The sequence below is a fragment of the Gobius niger genome (assembly GCF_951799975.1).
Source record: "Gobius niger genome assembly, chromosome: 10".
In the NCBI taxonomy this organism is placed as follows: Eukaryota; Metazoa; Chordata; class Actinopteri; order Gobiiformes; family Gobiidae; genus Gobius; species Gobius niger.
In genome coordinates, this window is record NC_136861.1 from 9,647,640 (window position 1) to 9,670,552 (window position 22,913).

At 41.1% G+C, this 22,913-nt stretch overlaps 1 protein-coding gene across 2 annotated transcripts in view; it reads right to left on the reverse strand.

Annotated features, from left to right (window-relative positions):
• grin2ca (glutamate receptor, ionotropic, N-methyl D-aspartate 2Ca) overlaps positions 1 to 22,588 on the reverse strand; it is a 154,840-nt gene extending 132,252 nt beyond the window's left edge. The window contains exons 1-2 of one of the 2 annotated variants that reach the window (XM_079564346.1): positions 21,734 to 22,588; positions 19,838 to 20,139 (exon numbers count right to left, since the gene is read on the reverse strand). The gene's annotated coding sequence lies outside the window, so the exon portion shown is untranslated. The remainder of the gene's footprint in view (positions 1 to 19,837; positions 20,140 to 21,733) is intronic. The other variant, XM_079564347.1, reaches the window with a different exon arrangement.
• Between the last annotated feature and the right edge of the window lie 325 nt (positions 22,589 to 22,913).

The window sequence follows — 22,913 nt, forward strand, 5'->3', positions numbered from 1 at the left end:
TAATGGAAAACACAATAAGAAATGCACATGATGATGGTGCTCAGGAGGAAGGTGAAGATCAAATACTTTACTGCTAGACTAAAGTATCTTTTTATTGCTTTTAGCCAGGCGCGTTACTGCCGTTTTACTGCTGTGTTTCAGGCACTGTTTTGGGAAATGACACGTGATTGATTAAAAATTCAAAAAATATCTTTACACTTCTTTATATTTCTGTGTAAATGTCTCAGGTTACAATGTGGACACTTGTGGCTGACAGGTTAAACATTTTAAAAGTATTTTTAAATTTAGTTGGCTCGACTTATTTTCAGGTGTGCTCATTAGTCCAGACTTTACGGTAATGCTGTTCAGCCCATATCAGCATCCTCACTTCTTTGCATAGACATTACTTCAAATTTCAAATGTGAATAATCAATGCCGAAGTAGGCGTAAGAAAGTTTTTTAACCTTATTTAGCATGATATGTCCTCGTTAAAGCTTTTTTCAGACTTTTTCACTTTTTGAACTACTCTCGGACACCTTAGCCCAGATTTTGTTTGTATAACATAATAAATTATTTTGTGTCTGGAAAATACTTCTCTCGAGTCTGAATTTGATCAGGGTACAACATTATATAACATGACTAAAAGCTCAAAAAGAGGCTGTTGTAGATTTCTGGAGATTTTTTTATTTTTTATTCATGCAGTCCTTATATTTGAAGAGTTTAGTGATGCTAGGCTAGTGCATGTCTATGGTAACTATTAGCCCGCATTAAAACCCTCTTCAAAATCATAGGGTCGTCCTCCAAACGTTGCCATTGATACAGACGGCATTGTGTCATAGAAGGGGGCGTGGCCTCACCAAGGGGGAAAACAGAATCTTTTGGGAAACCCAGTTGTTCACTCTTTTTAGCTATTTTCTGGTGAAATATAAACTTATTTGTCACATACAAATATAGTCAAGTCTAAACCGGGTCCATATGGATGTTAGATTGTTCAGTAGAAGCAAACAGCAGTGATAGCTAGCGCTACCTAGCGTTAACATTAGCACGATGCTGACATCAAGCATCATGTTAGCATTTTTCCGTTATTTATGTAATTATGGGCTGCTGAACCACTTGGCTCCTCTCCATTTATCTTTATTTAGAAAACTATATTCATAACTCAGCATTTGTAAAAGTAGATTTTGAATAATTACAGACATTTTTGATTTTTCTCAATTGTTTTCCCCCTTAACTGTTTTCAAACATGACCATATATGGGCGATTCCAGAGATGGCGTCTGTATATCTGATTTGTAGAAAGCTCCTTTGTGAATTCCACGTGTAGTAATGCCGGCCGAGGGAAACAAACTACTGAACATCTGGTAACCTAGCAACACACGCCGCCATTGCGTAGCTTACAACCAGGAAGCTGAAGCTCCTTAAATATAAGTTCTTTTAAATGCAAAATGGCCATATTTCAAAAATTATTCAGTCAACACAGACAAAAATATGGGTAGTCTGGTGTTATAAGTGATTTGCCTCGGGTGCACTGTGGTTTTAATGCAGGCTACTAGTTACCATAGACATGCACTAGCCAAGCACTAGCCTAGCATCACTAAACTCTCTGGATAACGAGGAAATTATGTCCTATGTCAAAAATCCTGAGATATCCCTTTAAGAAGAGGTCACGGTGGATCACAAAAGGACGTCATGTGGCCTTGTGTTTCGCAGCCTGCTGTACAACACAGGCCTGTGTACACACGTTGGTATTGACACCTATGATCTATTCTGGTGAACTGACAACATCCACTGACAAAGTGTGAATGAGCGGGAACATCACCACAGCGCCTGCATTAACCTGAAATGCGTCACCACCGTCACAAGCTCCTCACACAAGCTGGAAACACGGCTGAGGTCGGACTGAGGAATACGGAAAAGTTATGCAGGAACACATGAAGCGATGAGTATTTAGCACAAGTGTCACCGCTCTGCATGGAGATCGTACGCATCTGTGGGGTTTGTTTGGGAGCGTAACATCCAAAAGCAGCAGCACAAGCGGATCCTCGTCTTTTGTTTCTCTTAAAGGGCAACTCAACACTTAACTCCGCTCACATTCACAGTCCAAAATGTCAATGCAAAAGTCCATTAGAACAAAGGACTTCTGGTCTGTGCCTCCACTTCCTTACGGCCTCCGGAAGACGAGGCTATAATTAGTCCACTGATGTATGGTCTGCGACGGTGATGGAAGATTAATTGACACAGAAAACAGAATGGATGGTGAATGTATAATGTGGAAGTACTGGCATTGAATCCAGCTTTTTTTTGTGTGCTTTGGGGGCATTTGGAACGTGGTGCCAAAATGATGCCAGGTGCACCTAAATTAAAACCTTTCACTGACAGATTCCTCAGGTAGATACTCCTGATCCTGAACTTGTGTCAACAGCAGTGTTAATTGTCTTTTGCAGAGGTGGGTAGCACTCTGTTACATAAAAGGGACTAGACGGAGTTTAAAGATATAAAAATGATGTATTGCATATTCTATGTTGTGTAGAAGGAGCCCAGACCTGTTCACCACAACTGCCCCTAAAATCCTGCACTGTCGCTCAAAAAGTTGTTAATTTGTGGGGAACATCAGGCAGACCATACTCATGTCTTCTGGTCATACAGGACTATAAAAAAATTTTGGGAAAAATTCATTGAGGAACTGTTATTGATGTTCAATGCCAAAATTGAAAGTGACCCCTTAACTATACTACTTGGAAAGATTCCGGACAACATGATGGAGAAAGAGTCGCACCGGTTTCTAATTGCAAGAGTAATAATGATTAAACAAATTACAAAAAACTGGCAAAAAACATGTATTTTTATGAATACACGGAAAGATTTAATGTATAAAATACACAAAATGGGAAAAATAACAATGAGTCTCAGAACTAAAAATGAGGGATTCGAAAACAGATGGGAAATTTGGGAACAATATCTTTCCAAAATAAGGCAAGGCAAGGCAAGGCAAGTTTATTTGTAGAGCACAATTCAAACACAAGGCAATTCAAAGAGCTTCACAGTTGCATAAATACAAGAAAGCAAACAGAATCAATAAAAACATCAACATAAAATTAATCAATTACAGTAAAAGGCGAGAGTGCAGATACAATACTTTCAGTCATATGCTCGGGCAAAAAGAACTGTTTTCAGCCTGGATTTGAACATTGTCAGAGTTGAGGCCTGTCTCACATCCTCGTGAAGACTGTTCCAGATTTTAGCTGCATGAAACTGAAACGCAGCCTCACCGTGTTTATTATTGACTCTGGGAACCACCAGGAGGCCCCTCCCTGAAGTTCTCAGGGCCCGAGATGGTTCATACGGCTCTAACATGTCAGAGATGTACTTTGGTGCTAAACCATGAAAAGACTTGTAAAAGAAATAAACTAGAATGTATGTAATAAAATAATGTAGAATGGGACTAAAAGGTATACAACGTAAATTACAAGGTAACAACTGACTTTCAAGGTAACCCCCCTCCTCCCTTTTACTTTATAACTATTTTTTTTGAGACTACAGTACTTTAAATAAGGGAATTTGAGTTGAATGGATATGTAATGTATGTGTGTATATGTGTATGCATGTGTACGTGCGTGTACGCGCAGATGGGTATATGTATATATATGTATATGTATGTAGATGTATGTATATGTATGTGGGTGTGTATGTATGTATGTACGTATATACATATGTTTCTTTTTGTTTGTTTTTATTCATCATTCTTTATTATTATTTATTTATAGCGCACAAACCCATAAATTGCAAATAAAAATAAATAAAAAGTTGTTAATTCGGGTCTGAAGTTCCGCGATGCACGAGCTTAATATAGAGACTGCAGTTACACGCAAGACCTGAGGTGGCAGTAGCGAGTATAAAATGACCAACTTGCATCTAGTCCCTTTACGTAACTTTTTTTGCTACTACTTTTGCAAGTAGTTTTTTCAAACAGTACTTTTTATTTGAGCAATACTAAAATTGAGTATGTTTCTTCCTGGACCAAATGAATAAAGTAACTCATGGCATCTTTATGTGACAAATCTTCATTTTGACGTGTAAAATAGATGTATTTTGTGTTTTGTTTGTGCTTAATTATTCATGATTTCTTTTTATATGTTTTATGGTATTTTCTTTGACAATTTTCATATTATTTCATGTTTTGTTGTCACTGCTAAATCAGACTTTTACAGTTACTCAGTACTCATGTTAAGTTTTCTCCCAGTACTTCTTTACTCTTACTGGAGTGAGTATTTGGGCCACTACTGATTACTTGTACTCGAGTCAAATTATTTCAAAGTAACATTACTTACTACTTTGGCTATTCCATGCACCTCTGGTCTTTTGATGAAAATGCCATTTAGTTTTAGTCGGCTAAAATTGCATGTAAATTTAGCCGACTAAATCTCATTTAATTCTCATTTATAATATTGAATATATTTATATTTAAAGCAGTACTAAGTAACGTGTTTACCTTAATAAATCCTTTCCGTAGTCCCTGTGGGGGTAATACAAGTGTTTATGGGATGATTGGAGGGTCTTTCATCTCCTGCTGGGGTCTCTGGCCAGAAAAACCATGTTTGCAACTTGACTGTCACCGGTCCGGAGAAAGCAATATACACATGTAATCACGAAGAAGAAGCTAACATGCTTTTTTTAATTTTTTTTTATGTATTTATTATTGCTGTATGTTGTTGTTGTTGAATGTCTGTGGATGTATTGTTTTTATCGGGCCCGTACTGGCACTTCTCCTGCAAATGAAGTTCCTAACGGATAAATAAAGTGAATTTGAATTTGAATTTTGAATTTGAAAGCTAACTGCGGGCTAACGTCACTTTAAACAGTATTTACAGCCAAATTTGAGTGAAAAAAAATTTCCAATATTTCCATTGTATAATTGGATGCACAGTAACCCTCTCTCCCTTCGCCTTTCCTGTCAGCGTAGTATTTACTCTCCAAGACAATTAATAAGTTAAAAAATCGTAACTTGCTACTACACGTGCAGTTGCGCTTATGGCCTCTAGGGGCAAGAGTTACTTAGTACTGCTTTAATCAAGGTCTTCATATTCTGCTCCCACATGAACAAAGCACAGAACTGATCCTTAAATTCTGTCATTCTGTCTTCTTTGCATTTTTATTTAGTCATATTTTAGTCGACAAAATCTCTGGACATTTTAGTCGCATTTTTTGTCTCATAAAGAACTTTTAATTTAGTTTTAGTCTCATTTGTTTTACCAAAATTAGGACAAAATATTTTAGTCGACAAAATTGACACAACTCAAGAGTGCCTAACGCTTAAACTCATTCATGCTCTAATAGAAGATCTTTATTTATATAGCGCCTTTCACAGACATGGTCACAAAGCGCTTTACATGAGACAATTATGCATTCACACACATCATTCATCCTGGCCTATTGTACATGTTTTTAGTGGGAGGGGAAACCGGAGTACCCAGAGGAAACCTACACAGACACGGGGAGAACATGCAAACTCCACACAGAAATGAACCCTGGACCTTCTAGCTATGAAGCAAGAGTGCTAACCACTGCACTACCATGCCGCCCAATAATAATAGGAGCTGACTAATAGAGAGCACAGAAAAACTGAAAACTCCTCCATATTTTGGCACAAAAAGCGAAACATCCCTGCCTCCCGGTGTCCCAGCTGCAGTCGTGCAGTCGCTCTAACTGCTTCTGTTTCGGCCGAGGTGATTGGTCGTCATCAGGCACAAACTGGCGAGAGGAGCGGTGCGTCACATGGCCCCGATGCGGCGCTGCCTGTTCCCACTGACCTTGGAGCAAGACGGACCTCTTCCACAATAAAAGCAGCCCGTCACTCTGCGCAATTCCAATCTGCGAGAGGCGTCAACGCGCCACTTGGCCTGTGTCATTGCAGCTCGTGATTGTCTCCTCTCCGCCTCTCCCTCTCGCTCTCTTTCGGATAGACAAGACAACACGATGCCGGGTCTTTAACATTTGATTAAGCAGATTGGCTCGGAGTGTTTGTGGAAGCTGCTAAGCCCAGAGAGGCATGACTAGAGGTCGTTCAGCTGCAGACGACTAACAAAAGAGAAACGGCACATGATCAATGAAAGAATGAATTGGCCTGCTGCCAGAACATTGTGAATATTCTCCATGGAGACTTTGCAGAACTAAACACAAGCCTTCTGTGATTTCAAGTCATTACATGGTCCAGATACCTTTACCAGGCAAGCTTGGATCATGTTTAGGGTTTTAGTTTATGTTCTTCTTCATTTGGAGCAGGAAAAGGCAAGTTTGCTGAAAGTGGTGGCCTGATTATATTTCCTCATCAAAACACCAAGTTTCAAGTTTCAAGTTTAATGGTTTTGTATAGCCCAATATCACAACAGAAGTCGCCTCACAGGACTGCACCAAACATTAAGGCAATAAAACAGAGCAATAAATATGACAATGTAAAGTTCAGGTGAATCCAGGCAAATATAATGTCCAATAGGAGGTAGCGGCGTGGGTGTCCCCCGTCCTTAGACTCTCCAGCACGGCAAGGAAAAACTCAAAAACCCGGCAGGAGAAAAGAGAAACCTTGGGAAGAACCACAGAACTTCCACCAATAGCAGAACTTCCCAAATGTGGCTCAAAATAGAAGAACTCTTTCTACAAATTCCAGCTTTTTACAACAAGGTGCTTAGGGGAGGAGGTCTCTCTCTCTTTTTTAAAGTGATTGACTGTATTTTCACCGCTTTTGTCAGGAGTCATTAGATGATGGTACATAGAAATAATGGTAAAAGATCTCAATATAGCACCTTCATTAGGCTCAAAGAACTTTACAGCAAGGAACCAGTCACCCATTCACCCTCTCATTCATACACCAGTGTACGCATCATCATCATCATGAGACAACCTGCTCTACCATCTGCGCCCCTGTGGCCCATTTGTAGAAAGTTGTGTTTTACTTTGGGCTAAAATTAGCAAGTTCAACTCTCGGTCTTTTTACAATGAAGAAAATAGACCCTACAAGGGTCTGAAGGAAACTGATGGAGACTCACGTGATCAGTGGAGCTTCACTTTTCCACAGAAAATAACGTCACCCCTCCAGGACAACGCAAGTTTAAACTAATCCAACCCAACCCTAAACCTAACCTTAACAAGTTCATGAACGGTGTCTTTTTTAGATTCATTTAAAGCCTTTTTTACCCGGCGAGCGACTTTTACACAACCTGAATGTTGGAGAGCTTCTTATGCTTCAGAAACACTTGTGTAAAATGCGACTTAGGTGGACTTCACCCTGGAGAATTAGCAGCCAAGATAGAATTTCAAAGAAAATGACTTGAGTTTAGTGTTTATACTTTACAACATTGACCCAACTGTTCACAGATTGTGTTCAGCGTGTTCAGAACAAACAGGAAATGCATCTAAAAGTTGAGTTATTATGCGTATAGAGATGTAGAAAGTCTTTGGTGAGCCTGGCAAGCTACTGGTTGGAGATCCCTGATTTAAAGTGGTAGTCCTGAAGTCTTTTTACAAACTTTATAAAATGTACAACATCTGGTCTGGTCTACCTGGTCTTGCATTCTGATGTAAAGTAAGTAATAATATGTTTTTTGTTAAGTCCCTCCTTCCCAGATCTCAGCAGCTAATCAGAGTCTAGTATCCTCCCACATTGACCAAGGAGACGGGCTTTTCCAATCAGGAGGGAGGGGGAGGAGCTTGTTCATTTGCTTTGTAAAATTCTATTCCTGCTCTCCTCATTTTGCAAATTAAGAGTCGCTTTCTGGTTAAAGAGGGAGGAATTTCACTGTTTACTTTCACATGTCACTTTGCAAACTTACAGACTATCACTTTAAATAAATGTGCGAATGATGGAGGTGACGTCGTTTCCTGTGGAGATGAGATCCTCCACTGATTCAGATCATTTTGGAATCTCCACCAATCAAACGCGCCTATACCCCTGTCCTACTAGTTGGAGGATTAGCTTATTGTGCATGTTTTGGGTTGGGGTAAACCAGAGGAAACCCACATCGATCCATCATGAAAGCCCAACACAGTCCGGTCTCAAAAATGAATGAGGAAAATAAATTAAAAACATACTGTCGCGCTCCATTAGCTTCAATAGTGTTTAACCTGCTCGAATTGTTTCCATTCTCTGATGCCGACTTTGCCCCCTGTGGGCGAAAGTTATACCTAAAAAACCTTTTGTAATATGAATCCAGGATCTATATTCACTTTCAGGCAGGGCTTTGGCTTGTTTTATGGAGAGCCCATCCATTACAGACTGGACCGGAGCCAGGCAGGTGAAGGACAGCTGCCTCTGCTGCATCACCGTCCACGGAGGAGATCTGCCCAATCGCACACGCCGACGGCAGTCACATGACCTCACTGCCACGGCACTCTCCACAAACAAAGGGATTTCTCTGCCCAGACTTGGTTTCAACCAGGTTTAGCTCAGTCTTGGTTTCACTCATTAAATCGACCTGGGTTGCCATAAAACAGCGGTTCTCAATTGGTTCGGCTTTGGGACCCAATACGGATGACAAACCGCGACCCCAAAAAAAATACATTCCAATTCATAAGACGCTTCAATGGTTCTGAAACATAAGTTGAGCTAAATTATGTTCAAACTGGGTGTAAACCGTGTCTGAACCAGGCAAGCAGCTGTAAGTCAAATGAAGCTTATGCGCAAATTCAACCTGGAAGACCTAACAGCTGCATTCATTCATCACCGGCAGCGCACTCCAATCATCCAATCACGGACTCTGATCAAGCCGCACCTTCACAACAGCCAATCACCGCAGCTGCTCATCCCCTCAGCAGCCGTCATCGCTCAGGATCCCCTTTTTAAGCTTCCTGGTCAATCACTCAGCCGCTTGCCAGCCGTGCTACGACCCTCCTCCACCCCTTTCTCCTCCTCCTCGGCTCCGCTCATCAAGTGGCCAACCCAGGTCTCTTCCACCACCACCAGGGTCCAGGCTCCGGGGAAGATCATGGCTATCACTCGTCAAAGCCATGCATTCCATATCGTTCGTTCAGTCTTCCGCCGGGGTCTGAGCCCCAATAATAATTCATGTTCGTTAATCATACTCATACTGTTATTCCGTTTCTGTGAGTCTTTTCAGGTTGAACTGCATTACTGAAACATCAATGAGCAATAAATACTTATGAACAATGAATACTTACATTTAAAACGCCTACAACTGTTTTTTTTTTTCAAGTAAATTAAGATTCTTCATCTACTTTTGATTGCAGTGATGTCTTTTATCTTCATTTATGTGTAAATATCTTGCCCCATGGACAAATTTCTTGAAGGACAAAAGTACTTGTTTCAAGAAAATGTTACTAAATTACTTTGTGCTGTGCATTTGATAGATTTGTATAATGATAAAAAAAAAAAAAACACTTGTGTTACTTAAAGGGACTATACAGAGTTTTAAAATGTTAAAATTATGCATTTTCCTCCCCCTACATGTTCCAACATTGTCCTAATGTGTAGAATGAGCTCAGACCTGTTCACTAAAACTGCCTCTAAAATCCTGCACTGTCACTCAAAAAGGTGTTAATTCGGGTCTGAAGTGCCGTCATGCACGAGCTTAATATAGAAGGTGCAGTTACACATATGACCTGACGTGGCAGTAGTGAGTATAAAATGGCAAACTTGCATCTAGCCCCTTTAACTTATATCTCAAACAGCAGCCCAGGCTCCTGCTGCAGCCCAGTTAAAGCCTTTATACCTGTGAGTCTGGTACTTATTTTTTTTTCTTTTCCTGATGGCCCAAAAGGCCCACGGCCCACCAGGAAACATCCCGACTCTCCCGGGTCTGTCTATAGGTCTCAAATTAAGTCATAATTTAGTCCTGATAGTCTTGCTTTAGTCCTGGTTATCTTGGTTTAGTTCTGGTCAGGGGCGGACCTAGAAAAATAATCATGGGGTGGCAAGCAGGGTCAGGGATCATTTCTGGGGTGGAAACAAATTTTACAATATCGAATGTTTAAACATTGGGAGCCACAGGAGTTGGCACCTGGCTCTTTATTGAGCTATAAAGTTGTTATAATTCTTTATTCTGTCAAAAAAGTACAACTGAGAGTGAGCCTCTGTAAGCACCAAGTAGCTTCTAGAGCAGATGTGAGACATGACACTGTTTAAACAGACCAAAAAAACTATTAAATGAAGGCTTTGAAGATCTGGATACAACTAGTCCTTGAAGCAATGCATTTATAAAGTGCCAGGTTGATGATTTCACTAGATTTTAGACAGTTATTCTATTTAGACAGTATTTAATTATATTCTTGTAATGTTAAAAGTACCTGCTGAAATAATCTGTGAGACGAGTTGTGTGCCAAAACTTTTATTTTGGCGTGCTCGATCAAAACAGGAAGTCACTTCTTGGGCTGTGTTGTTATGACTTGAAGTTATGCACACACTCAATTGTGGTTTTCTGGCCAGAGACACCGGGGGAGATCCCATTAACACTTGTATTACCCCCCCAGAGGGACTATGAAGAGGATTTATTAAGGTTAACAAGTTACTTAGTACTGCTTTAAGGGAGAAAACCCATTTATATCTATATTTTCACTTGCCGTGCCTCGCCTTAAAGAGGAACAAATGGAAAGTCCATTGGAGCCATAAATTCCCGGAGCCTGCCCTCATTTCCTATCAGGCTTCAGCAGCTAATACCGATGCTCCATGTTTCCACTATTGACGTGAAAGACGCTCCACTCACCTTTCCTGTGTGTTTGTCGTGAATGGATGACGTCTACAGTGCACAAATCAGGCTTGTAAAGTGCAACACGAGTAAACCATCACTATCATTATTATAAAGTGCATGCTCTTTTGTAGAGGCGATAATAACTTGAGTTTGTGTCCAGTCGTTTTCTTATAGAATAACAAAGGCAACTGTTAATCATCCTCGGCCTGCGATCAATGACTGGGCGAGTGCCATTGATCGTCGCTAATTGCCTATTTGTTATTGAGGTAATGACATGAAACAATCTGCAAGGTTAAAGCGCCTTGATGATGCTAAATTTACCTGCGATTATGAGTTTTACACTTTGTTTCATTCATGAGTAAGCCTGCAGTCTGTTTCCATCTCGAGCGCTCAAAAACACTTGTGCCACCTGCTGATGTAATGAGGCTTTCGTGAATTAGAGTCAGAATCACACTATCAGCGCTGGCAGTGCAATTTAAAGGCATAAAACTTAACCAAACTAAGTGAATGAGTGTGTAGATCTGTGACAGTCCACAGAACATCGCTGCAGACGGGGGTAGTTAATAAAATAAATAGCGTTTGTCAGGAGATGGACGTCCTCTTAAATTAACCTACGACAGGACACAGCAGGGGGCCATAAATTACGGACCAAACAAACGAGAGCCGCCGCGGAGCAAGGACACGCTCATACGTTTAACACATCAGGACCCTAAATCACGGAGCTTCATCCAGACGGAGGGACCAGGAGGGAGCGGGTAAACCAGGACTCAAACTGGACTAAACCTGGAAGAAATGGAGCCGCAGCTCAAACAGGGACAGGGCAGAACCAGGACCAGGGCCGGATCTACTGGGTTGGCAGCTGTCACCCCGAGTAAAGGTCATGCCACCCCATTATGTCCGCCAGGCCGGCTGAAAATAGTCCTGTTTGATTATCTAGTCCCAGATTAGACCCAGTGGTGCATTCCAGGTTTTGTCAATTGCAACTCCCCTGCCTCCGGGGCGGAGGCACCAATACACACTGTAATCACAAAGAAGAAGCTAATTGTGGGCTAGCACCACTTAAACAGTATTTACAGCCAAGTTTGAGTGAAAATGATCTCCATTGCGTAATTGGATAAACAATATCCCTCTGTCCTTTTGTCTTTTCTGTCAGCGTAGTATTTACTCTCACGGACAATTAATGAGTAAAAATCGCAACATGCTACGACACCTGCAGTGGCGCTTATGGCCTCTAGGGGAATGAGTACTGCTTTAACACCTTTTAATGAGTTTACGAGTAAAGACAAAAATCACCCAGTTTTCATGACGTTTTGTCGCTTTATAGCCAGATATCCAGGAAGTAACTACAATATCGGCCCACACGTGTTCATTCACAAATATTGACGTATTTTGTATCCACGTGTCCTGCAAAAGGTGCTCGAGACGGCACCACAATCCAAATATGGTATTTTCTTTCCGTTGGAAAGACCGGAGAAATGTACAGACACATGTATGAACGGTTTTTGTTCCACTCATGCAATAACCTCTCCACTTTAGTAGCCCCAAGAGACAACAAAATGTCCACCTCTAATCTAATCTTCCTTTGGACTAAACAAGAACCAACATTCCCTCTGAAAAATATTTGTCACTAATACACCAATAAAATAAAACCGTACATTTAAATCTTGGTCAATTCATTATTTTGATTTTATTGCTGAAAGTATATTGCCAATTTATATGAAATATGATTGATATGGGCCAAAACCACCAACAATCACACCATATATATTTATGTCACCTTTTAATCTTCAGAGTGGCAGCAAGACATTGGTAGAATTCAGCAGCCATGAGTTCTCGTGCTTGCCTTTTTTTTTTTTCTGCTATTGCTTTTATCCACACAGCTAGTACTCGGTATCAGCAGTGACTACTCTGCGCCCAGTATCGGTATCGGATCAGATCGGGGGAAAAGCACTCTTTCCAGAAGCACTGTTGTCACTCTCAGTGGCAGCTCAATTTCCCACAGCGTCACCGCGGCAGCAGTGGGACCCCCCCCCTCCCCCTCTCTCTCCCGCAAAGGAAAACTGCTAAATTATCGGGTGATGTGCCTTTTGAAATCTGAGCAAATAATAATAATCTCTAAATACAAGCACACCATAATCAAAACTGCTCAAATGCTCCAATCCGGCGTGGATGTTTTCCCTTTCTTTGCCCTATCCCCCCCTCCCCTCAGAAGCATTGATCTCGGTATCTGACTGTAATCGTCTCTAACTCCCCCTGAGCCACGTGAACCGCACGGACCCCCTGCGGACGCTTCTTTCATCTGCTCCCCAGGCGCTCAATAACTCCACCGCTGGACACATTCAACTGCTCTCCAGAAGCTCTCACTCTGGTTTTCAGGCTCGTTCCAGTCGTCCACGTGAATGACAGGACACAAAAGGCAATATCTGTGTTACTTCAAGCTACAGTAGACACTTTGAATGTTTTCTTTAGGGTGTTTTGAAGGGATACAGCGACTCGAAAGGTGATCGATGCACTCAGATCACTGTTTTCTGGCTCCTCAAGCAGAAAACCGGGCTTCAAAACTATTAAATGTTTCGAAATATGATTGCATTAGCAGACCTCAAAACTAAATCAATAAAAGCGCGGAGGCTCTTAATCGCTCAGGGGTTTTCCACCGTAGGGTAAACCACAGATGGGCTGTGGCAGATTTAACTCCTCCCCTCTGGAGGCGTGCTTAAGTCCAGCTTTCGGATCAGAGGATGATCACAGTTGAAGAAATTCATTTGAAGGGAGGCGTGATCAGAAGTGGTCAGTGTGAATTTACATTTCCTACAAGCATGGTTTTAGAGCAGCGGATCTCGGCATATACTCACGGCAACACATCATACGTGGCCTACCCTTCCCACTTTTTAACTCTTTTGTGTCAAACTATAAACAGATTTATCACGCACCAGTAAAGTCAAGCCGAAATCTGGTCCATAGGGATGGTTTTTCACAGCAAATTGTTCGTTAGAAGCATAGCATGAAGCTACCGTTTTTAAGTATTTATGGGCTGTTGAACCACTTTGCTCCTCCCCATGTCTTTGTATCTTTATTTAGTAGAAAACTATATTCATATTTCAGTGTTTGTTAAAGTAGTTTTTGAATAATTAAAGAAAGATTTTTCTCCAAATTGTTTTCACCCTAAAAGCAGTACTAAGTAACTCTTGCCCCTAGAGGCCATAAGCGCAACTGCAGGTGTCGTAGCAAGTTGCGTTTTTTTAACTCATCAATTGTCTTGGAGAGTAAATACTACGCTGACAGAAAAGGCGAAGGGAGAGAGGGATATTGTTCATCCAATTATACAATGGAAATCATTTTTTTCACTCAAACTTGGCTGTAAATACTGCTTAAAGTGACGTTAGCTTTGCTCATTAGCATGTTAGCTTCCTCTTCGTGATTCTATTAGTGTGTATTGGTGGCTCCGGTCCGGTGGCAGTCAAGTTGCAAACATGGTTTTCTGGCCAGAGACACCAGGGGGCGATGAAAACCCTCCAATCATCCCATAAACACTTGTATTACCCCCAGAGGGACTACGGAAAGGATTTATTAAGGTAAAGACGTTACTTAGTACTACTTTAACTGTTTTCTGGTGATTCCAGAGATGCTGTCTGTATCTATCCCATTCAAATCAATGGAGCGTTCTACTTGCATTGTGAAGAGCCATATGATAACATTATTTATTACAGGCTTTTGACCAAATCAACACTATTTTAAAATCACAGCTCATTATTATTAATTTATTGGAAATAGTATTTTTTGCAGATGTATAATAGTTTGCACAATAGTATTTTCCTGTTCACATTATATGTGGCCCACGACCCGCCGAGGAAGCCGGATTTTGGCCCACAACCCAAATGAGTTCAACACCCCTGTGTTAAAGTAATGGAGAAATGCTGCTTTGCACATGACCATGTACAGCAGGGGTAGGCAAGTTTTCTTGGCGGAGGGACGATTTTCTTAATTGTAAACAGACTGGGGGTCGAAGCCGCAGATTATTAGCCCAAAATCTAAAATGAGTGACTTAAAATTGCTTGAGTTAAAGTTCTTCTATGTTGAATTTGAGTCGGTTTGAACTAATCCAAGATGCAAATGCTATAGTGCCATTGGAACAAGAACAAAACTCACTTGAAATCAGACAAATAATTGCTTTTCACTTGAAATGACACAAAATTATCTGAATTAAGAGAATAACTACTACTAGAGGTTTTATCTCATCTAAGACCAGGCCAAATCTAACCTTAGATTTAATCTCTTAATTCAAGTAGATTTATGTCATTTCTTTATTAAAACGATTATTCTTTTTCCAGTGCACTTCCTTCAAACACCAGTGTTGCACATAATACATGACCTAACTGGGTGTATTGACAGTATTTCTACCTTTATTTCTCCCATTTAACTCTAATAATGTTCAAAGTACTCTCTGATTTCTCAAAATCATCTTGAGGGCCAGAGGTTTTGTGCTGGAGGGCCGGATTTGGCCCCTGGACCGGACGTTGCCTACCCCTGATATACAGTATACAAAAGTGGGTCACGGAAACATTTTTGTCGCAAGCTTTTCCCAGGGAACATTTCCGTCAATATTGTTACTGAAGTGTGAAAAAACCTTTCAAGTCTGTTAGTATTATTTGCTTTAGTTGTGATTTCTGCTTTATGAGTTTATTCCATACTTGGATCAAGAAAAGTGTATGTGTGTGGGTGTATGGGTCTCTATGCAAATTCTATACTCAAAACCACATCAGTATTTTGAGTTATAGTATAGTATAGTTTTTTATTCAATAGACTCTGTTGAGAACATGCAAGGACAAACGTATTAACTGCGAGCTTTCATTACAAATCCAGCACACTGAGACCTTAAAGGAGCGCGCTGAAGACACACGGACCTTCACTTTAAAGTGCAGTGTTTGGTTTTGTCCTAGTTTGTGGACCCTGGTCATTGTCATATTTTTAGTCCTAATTTGGCCTGGTTAGTTCCCCACTTAGTCCCCTGTTATTATACACACACACGCTTCTTTTTGAGACAAACATGACGGAGCACAACCCCAGTTTAGAACGAGATCAAGAGCAGCCACAAGGACAAAGGAGACACAGAGATAAGTGCGGCTCAGAGACGAGATTTTCAAATGATACTGGGCCTCTCCGAACACCAGCGAGGACCCAACAGTGCACTCTTTGAACAAATCTCAAAACGCAGCTCGTTTGTAAGGAAGAAAACTAGGACTACAAAGTAAATCTGCAAAAAAAAAAGTGGCATATAGCGATATAAAAGCGTTATAATAGTTTGAAGTAACGTCTGTGTAAGTAGAAAGGAGAGAGGAGTGAGAAACTGAGCTGCTCGGGACTTTGAATTGCCCAACAAGAAGTAGGTGTGGTTATGGCAGTCCTGACGCCTCCCTCTTCAGGACAGGGCGGAGTTTAAATTGACCTGTCCTGTAGTTTGTGTGTTTGCCATTCTGACGATTGACAAAAGAGCAAAAAAAAGTCCTCAAATAAACCAGTCTTGTACACAACAATATTTTAAAACCTCTACAACAAAACTAAGTGCATCGCTAGGCAAGGAAAACTTAACAAAGTTCGAGTACAAGAGACACACTCTCATTCATCCTGACCTATTGTACATTGTTTTAGTGGTGGGGAAACCGGAGTGCCCGGAGGAAACCTACGCAGACACGGGGAGAACATGCAAACTCCACAGAGGAAGGCCCGTCCACGTGGGAATCAAACCCGGGACCTTCTAGCTGTGAAGCACGAGCCATAACTGCGCTACCGAGCCGCCCCTTTTAGAGTGAGGATGGGTTAAATACAGAATATAAAATTTCCTTACTCCTCAATAAGGGATAACTTCACCTTAATCCGTTCCCAAACCACAAACTTAAAGGTAATGCCTGGAAGACTCGCTCTTAACTTTAGCTCATGTGCAAAACTGGATCAGCAGCAGAGTCATTTATCAAGCAGTCTCTCATTGACATTAGAGATACTGGCCCTGACACAGCAATACAAGCAAATACATCCTGAGCTCAATATCATTGAACCACCGTGGGGAGAGCTCAAACACACTGTTCACGCACGACAGCCCGGGAACTTACAGGAACTGGAGGCTTTTTGCCAAGAAGAATGGGCCACTTTACCTTTAGATTATATACAGAACCTTCTCCACATCTACCAGGGTCATTTTTGTATCTTATGTTGTTATGGTGATTTGAAATGAGTTCACACAATTTTTTCACAATAAATGTCTTCACAACATCACTGACCATGTGTTTTAATTCGTATTCTTTGAGAAATGGCCCAAAAAAATAAAATAAAAATCCACCAGGCTTGTAAACTTATTGGCACAACTATAAATGGTACTTATACAAACAACATGCCCACGCGCTATTTTCCAGCTTGTACTCAATATTTAGCATCTGTTTTCATATGTTACCCCTTTGGTGCTTTAAAAAAAAAAAAAAAAAACACGTCTGAAGTGATGACTTAAAGCTGTAGATGAGGAAACAAGCAAGTTTAACTAAATGTGAAGGTGCAATTCCTCATTTGATCTGAATTCAGTCACTAAGCTCCTGGCACTAATCGGGACTTGGTTGTGGATTGAGAGTTACTTTTTTTGCTCATTTCTAAATTGGTTTTCTGGCATCCTTCAGTGTGAGACTCATTCTGATTTCTGATGGGATGATCATCTTGCTAACCAAAGCAAAAAGTGTAAACAAAAACAACTTTTGATTGTAAATAAAACAATAGCTAATCAAGAAATAGCTAATATTTTATGAACACAATGTATTTGCCAGGATTTTATGAGGAAAGTAAAGAAAATCTGGCAGTGGATCAAAGTATTTCCTCGGTTAGATCAAGAAACAAAATCGTGTTCTTCTTAAAATGAGCTCATACCAATTTACAGGTTTCTTTCCCTTTATTATACAAGTGTAAAAACAGGAAAGACTGGAGCTATTTGTCACACTTTTCGTTTTAGAGTTCACTGCTCATGAACAGAAAATCCCACAAGAGTCAGACCTGCATTAAAGAAAAGCTGGAACCTTTGACTTGAAATAGACCTCGCTCTTTTCTCTATCATATTGCGATAAATAGTTATTAACCGTCAAACACAAATTCGACTGTGACAATGTGCCCCATATGCAGGGCAGGTTGTCACAATGTTTGGGGTTGGTTGTCAGTTTTTGATGTTAACTTGAAATATGATAAACCTTTGTAGCTTTTTGCTTTTTGAGATGAAAGGACAAAATACGTTTTAAAACAGTCGCAATGCAATGGCACTAATTTAATGCTCTGTGAGATCTAAAATGTACAAATTCACTAAAATAACCCAAACATACAGGCTTTATAAAATATAATGTTAATATAAACCGGTCCTAAAAACATATTAGACGCAAAAGAAAAAAAAATCCCACCATTTATAACCCATGTGACATATAACCTCAGTTTTTGTGACAAATATCCCTGAGTGTCAACTTTATGAATAATGTAAGCTAGCGAACAAACAGCTCTAGCGTGATAGCTCCAAAAGGGCTCAAACCAAGGCTAACATCTCAGTCTTTCAGATCAGTGTCTTTTATTTATGGCTCTAACAAAAGGAAAGCTCTCACTACAGAAATAACCCAAACATTAAAGTTTGGGAGAAACCATATAAAACATTCAAATGTGTCCTGTCCTCGTGTCTTCAGTCTAAATGAGAACATTATTATTGGAAGAGGAATACCAGCGTACAGCGCCCTCTAGTGTGGCTATAAAAAGCAATGTGACAAATTACACCGCGTGACAAATAGCCCCGGTCTCCCCTACCTATTCCACAGGCAGATTTGTTTGTTACTTGGCAAGTCAAAATTACTCTTCTTAAAATTATATGGTTTTATCTGCGTTCTGAGAAGTTCTGAGATACTTAGGTTTAAAGTTGTGACACGAAATGGAAATGCCAAAATCTACCAAACTTTGATACAGTGTACAGAACTGGTCCAGAATATGTGAATGAGCCAATGTCAATGGAAATGTCCGACAGACGGGTTAGAATACAAAATTCTCAGGGGAAGAAATACAAATTTGAGTGATTCTAACAGCATTATCAATATCTGATTTCAAAGCGTTTTTGTGACAAATAGCCCTGAGTGTCAACTTTATGAATAATGTACGCTAGCTAACAAACGACTTTAGCATGCTAGCTCTAAAAGAGCACAAACCAAAGCTAACCTCTCAGTCTTTCAGATCAGTGTCTTTATTTATGGCTCTAACAAAAGGAAAGCTCTCACTACAATGTGTCTAAGTCTAATGTCTAAGTATTTTGGAGGGTTTTGGGAGGACTATGGAGCAAGTTTGTTTTGTCTGTGTGACTGTCCTAATGTGTGGGTTGTCCTGTCTGTATCTTGTCTTTTACTGTGTTTTGTTAACCGTAACTAGTGTTTTGTGTTAATGGACCCCCTCGCAAACGGGATGGCACATCTCAAGGGGCATTCCATCAATAAACTTATAAACTTATAAACTACAGAAATAACCCAAAAATTAAAGTTTCGGAGAAACCATAAAAAACATTCAAATGTGTCCTGTCCTCATGTCTTCTGAGAACATTATTTTTGGAAGAGAAGAGGAATACCAGCGTACAGCGCCCTCTAGTGTGGCTATAAAAAGCAATGTGACACATTACCCCACGTGACAAATAGCCCCGGTCTCCACTACTGATTCCACAGGCAGATTTTTTTCTTATTTGGCAGGTCAAAATAAACTCTTAAAATGATATGATTCTATCTGCGTTCTGAGAAGCTCTGAGATATTTAGGTTTAAAGTTGTGACACGAAATGGAAATGGGTCATGGGTTTTTGCTGTTGAAACCTCAATAATGCACCAAAATCTACCAAACTTTGATACAGTGTACAGAACTGGTCCAGAATATGTGAATGAGTCAATGTCAATGGAAATGTCCGACAGACGGGTTAGAAATACACTTCTCAGGGGAAAAAATACAAATTGGAGTGATTCTACCTGCAATATCAATATCTGATTTGAAAACGTTTACCATTATCTAGTGACACAGATAGGTCATGGACTATTATGAAATACGAACTAATATCTACGCTACCTTTAATTCCTCCTGGATTCAAAGTTCAAGACATGCATCAATTTGTAGATGAAAAGCGTTGTTCCTACCTGTGCGAGCGATCCACATCCAGCCGTGTCTCGTCAGCGGTCATCCCTTCCTCCGTCCTCTCCTCGAACACCTTTCCCAGTCCAGATTTTTTTTTTTTTTTACTCCTCTCTCCCTCTTCTCCTTCTTGTCCGTCTCCCTTCTGTTCTGTCTCTTCTCTGCGTAAACCTCTCGCCTCCGTCCCGCTCTCTCGCTTCCCTTCGCCGTGTTGCGCTTGTTTGACTCGGCTCTCAGCGGCGCAGAGAAACCCGCTGTGACCGTGGCATCGTTTCAACACTTTGGCAGAAGGTCACATTCTCACTCACTGGTTTTAGAGGAGGGAGGGGAGAGAAAGAAGAAGAAAGGAGGAAAAAAAAGGGGGGGACGGAAAAAAAAAGAAGAAGAGGGGAGATTGGAAAAGGGGGGGAGGGAATGAAAGGGGGAGGAGAGGAGATGAGAAGACATTGGACAGAGTGATTGATGGGCAGCGAAAGGCTTGAAAAGACACAAATCAAGAAGTGTCCTATAGCTTTGAGAGAATTGTCCGGTGGTAATAAAGTCGAGCGCTAGATAAGGCACAGGGCTGCACGATATATCGACAATTTATCGTTATTACAGTGTTCACGTGACGCAATATCCTCACGGTCTTAAATCTGACAGTGATTTACAAGTTCTATTGCGAACACAGCCCAAAACAAAACTTTGGCGTTATTTCACTGATCGAGCTTCATCTGAGCCGTGTTCCACCCCTTATTTTGTCATTTTTAACTCCTGTTTTGAAGCTGTTTGATGAAAAAACAAATAGACAACGGATTTAATGGAAGGAACTTTATTGTCATGAAGAGATGATGAACTCAAGACCACTTTGAAACAGTTGCTACGGACTTATGCTTGTCACACTTCATCTTAATAGAGAACAGCACTTCCTGTTGGCGGTCGGCAGAACTGCGTCACATCGTGCGATCCGAAACACTTCCGCTTCATGAGATCGATACACCTGACCAATTCAGAAATTGTTTACTAGAATATCGCAGGAATCGGAATACAGAAGACAGTTATCGAATATCGCGATGTTTTCTCATATCGTGCAGCCCTATTGCGCAAAATGAAGGAAACCCAAGAACAAATCGCTTTAAGATTTTTAAGACTAAGACCAAAGGACTTTCTATGTGTTTTTTTTTTCAGAAGTAGAGCTGTCACTATAATTACTACATCGACTTATCGTTCAATAAACAACAGATAAACGATATACTTTTGGGCTCAGTGTCATCTTTCCATTCTGTTGTTCTGCACTTTTAGAACTGTCATTTTAATGCTTTAGAGTTGACGGTATCTAATATCGTCACAGTCAGTAATATCGTTTATCGCGATATTTTCCTGCCTCAATGCATCGAACTTTGATATATATCATGACAGGCCTACGTAGAAGACGAGAAGACACAAAATGGTGTGTCTTCTCGTAGCTCTCTCTTGAACCCATTGCAAACATCGTAAAGCTAAAAGGGGAATCTTTAGTTGTGCTGCATAGTTACACAAGCCCTTCTTGGAAACTCTCCGCCATTTTTGTTGCATAAAAGTAGCTCATCGAGTATAAAAAAGATTGGAGAACCTTGGGTCTATAGGATCTCACAATGTCAATCTCAAGCCAGTTCATATAATATTCATAGCCTTGTTTTGTATACTTGGGAAAATAGACTATATCATCCAACAAACCAAGGCACTGACCAATAGTTTGTTCACAAATGTACTTAATTTGGAAGCAGTCGTCTTGTTTCTACAGTGTCGAACCAGATTAGCATTTATGTTTTGTTGTTGCCATGTCTAAAACTTAAAAGCCAAACTCTCCTATCTTCTACCCCTGTTGCATCAGATTCCACAAAACTTTCCACCGCCAAAGTCAAGTGTGTGTGTGCGCTGACCTCTAGGAATCGCATCGTTCCCGTTCCTTGGCTGTCGGAGGGGGAAGAAGAAAAAAAACGTCACTCGGAGAACTGTCCCAAAAAGCTTAGCGCACATTAAACCGAGGGGAATAAATCCATCTTAAGAGCAGAAGCGGCGGCGGCGGCAGAAGCAACAGTCACAGTTGCGGTGGGGGGAAAAGTGGATCTCTCTCTCTCTCTTTTTTCTCTTTCTTTCTTCCTTTTTCTGTCCTCTCCACTCGGACGCTCGTTCTCACCAGCGCAACATCATCCATCGGTCTCCGTCCACTCAATGTGACCCTTCTCCTTTGCCCGGGAAAAAAAACACCCCGCAAATGATCCCGAGACAAAAAAAGAAACCCCCAACACAGACGAGCGTGCAAAGTCTTGTTTTTTTCCCCTTCTCTCTGTAGTGATCTGCTACTCGTCCCATCAACAGTCGTCTCCGTCCGCCGTTAATCCCGCTTGGTCCGCTGCGTGTGATGCCAACGCGCTCTAATCATTATGTGGAAGGGGTTTATCCTTTGCCGCGCACTCTCTCTCTCTTTCTCTTTCTCTCTCCCTCTGCTTCTCCTCTTGCCGGATTTTCAACCCCCCGTCCCCGAGCGGTTTGCACAACTGTAGTCTCTCCAGGCGCCGATACGTCTCTGGAAACGGCGTCGGACTTTGCGCCGGAGCGATGGGGAGGACGGAGAGAGCGTTTAGCCTATCAACAGGTTTGCCCTTGAAATGTTCCCCTAGATGGGATGCTCTGCGCAGCCAGTCTCTCCCTCCTCTGCACAGAGATAATGAGGTCCCGCGTGTTGATATGACTTTTAATCCTGGTTTCCTCCTGGTTTAGCGTCAGATTATCCCCACCTTTACTTTAAAAATCCTCTACATCGATTCATGACTCAGACATCCGACGTTTCGAAAATCCTCGTCATCACAGAGTCAAAGGTGTCAAGTTGTTTTCACTGTCCTGGATCATGGAGTTTTGGCGTTGTTTGCCGTGTGATTGTGCGACTTTTTCCTCTCTTTGCACTGCAGTGATCGCCGCCCACTCTGCCACCTGAAGGGAGTTGACATCTTTGGCTCAGTGATGAAGAAAATCGGATGACTTTCTAAACGGTGGCCGTTTAAAGGCCTATTCACACCGACGCGATAATCCCCAGTCGGGAGTGGTCGGGCAGGTTTCCGT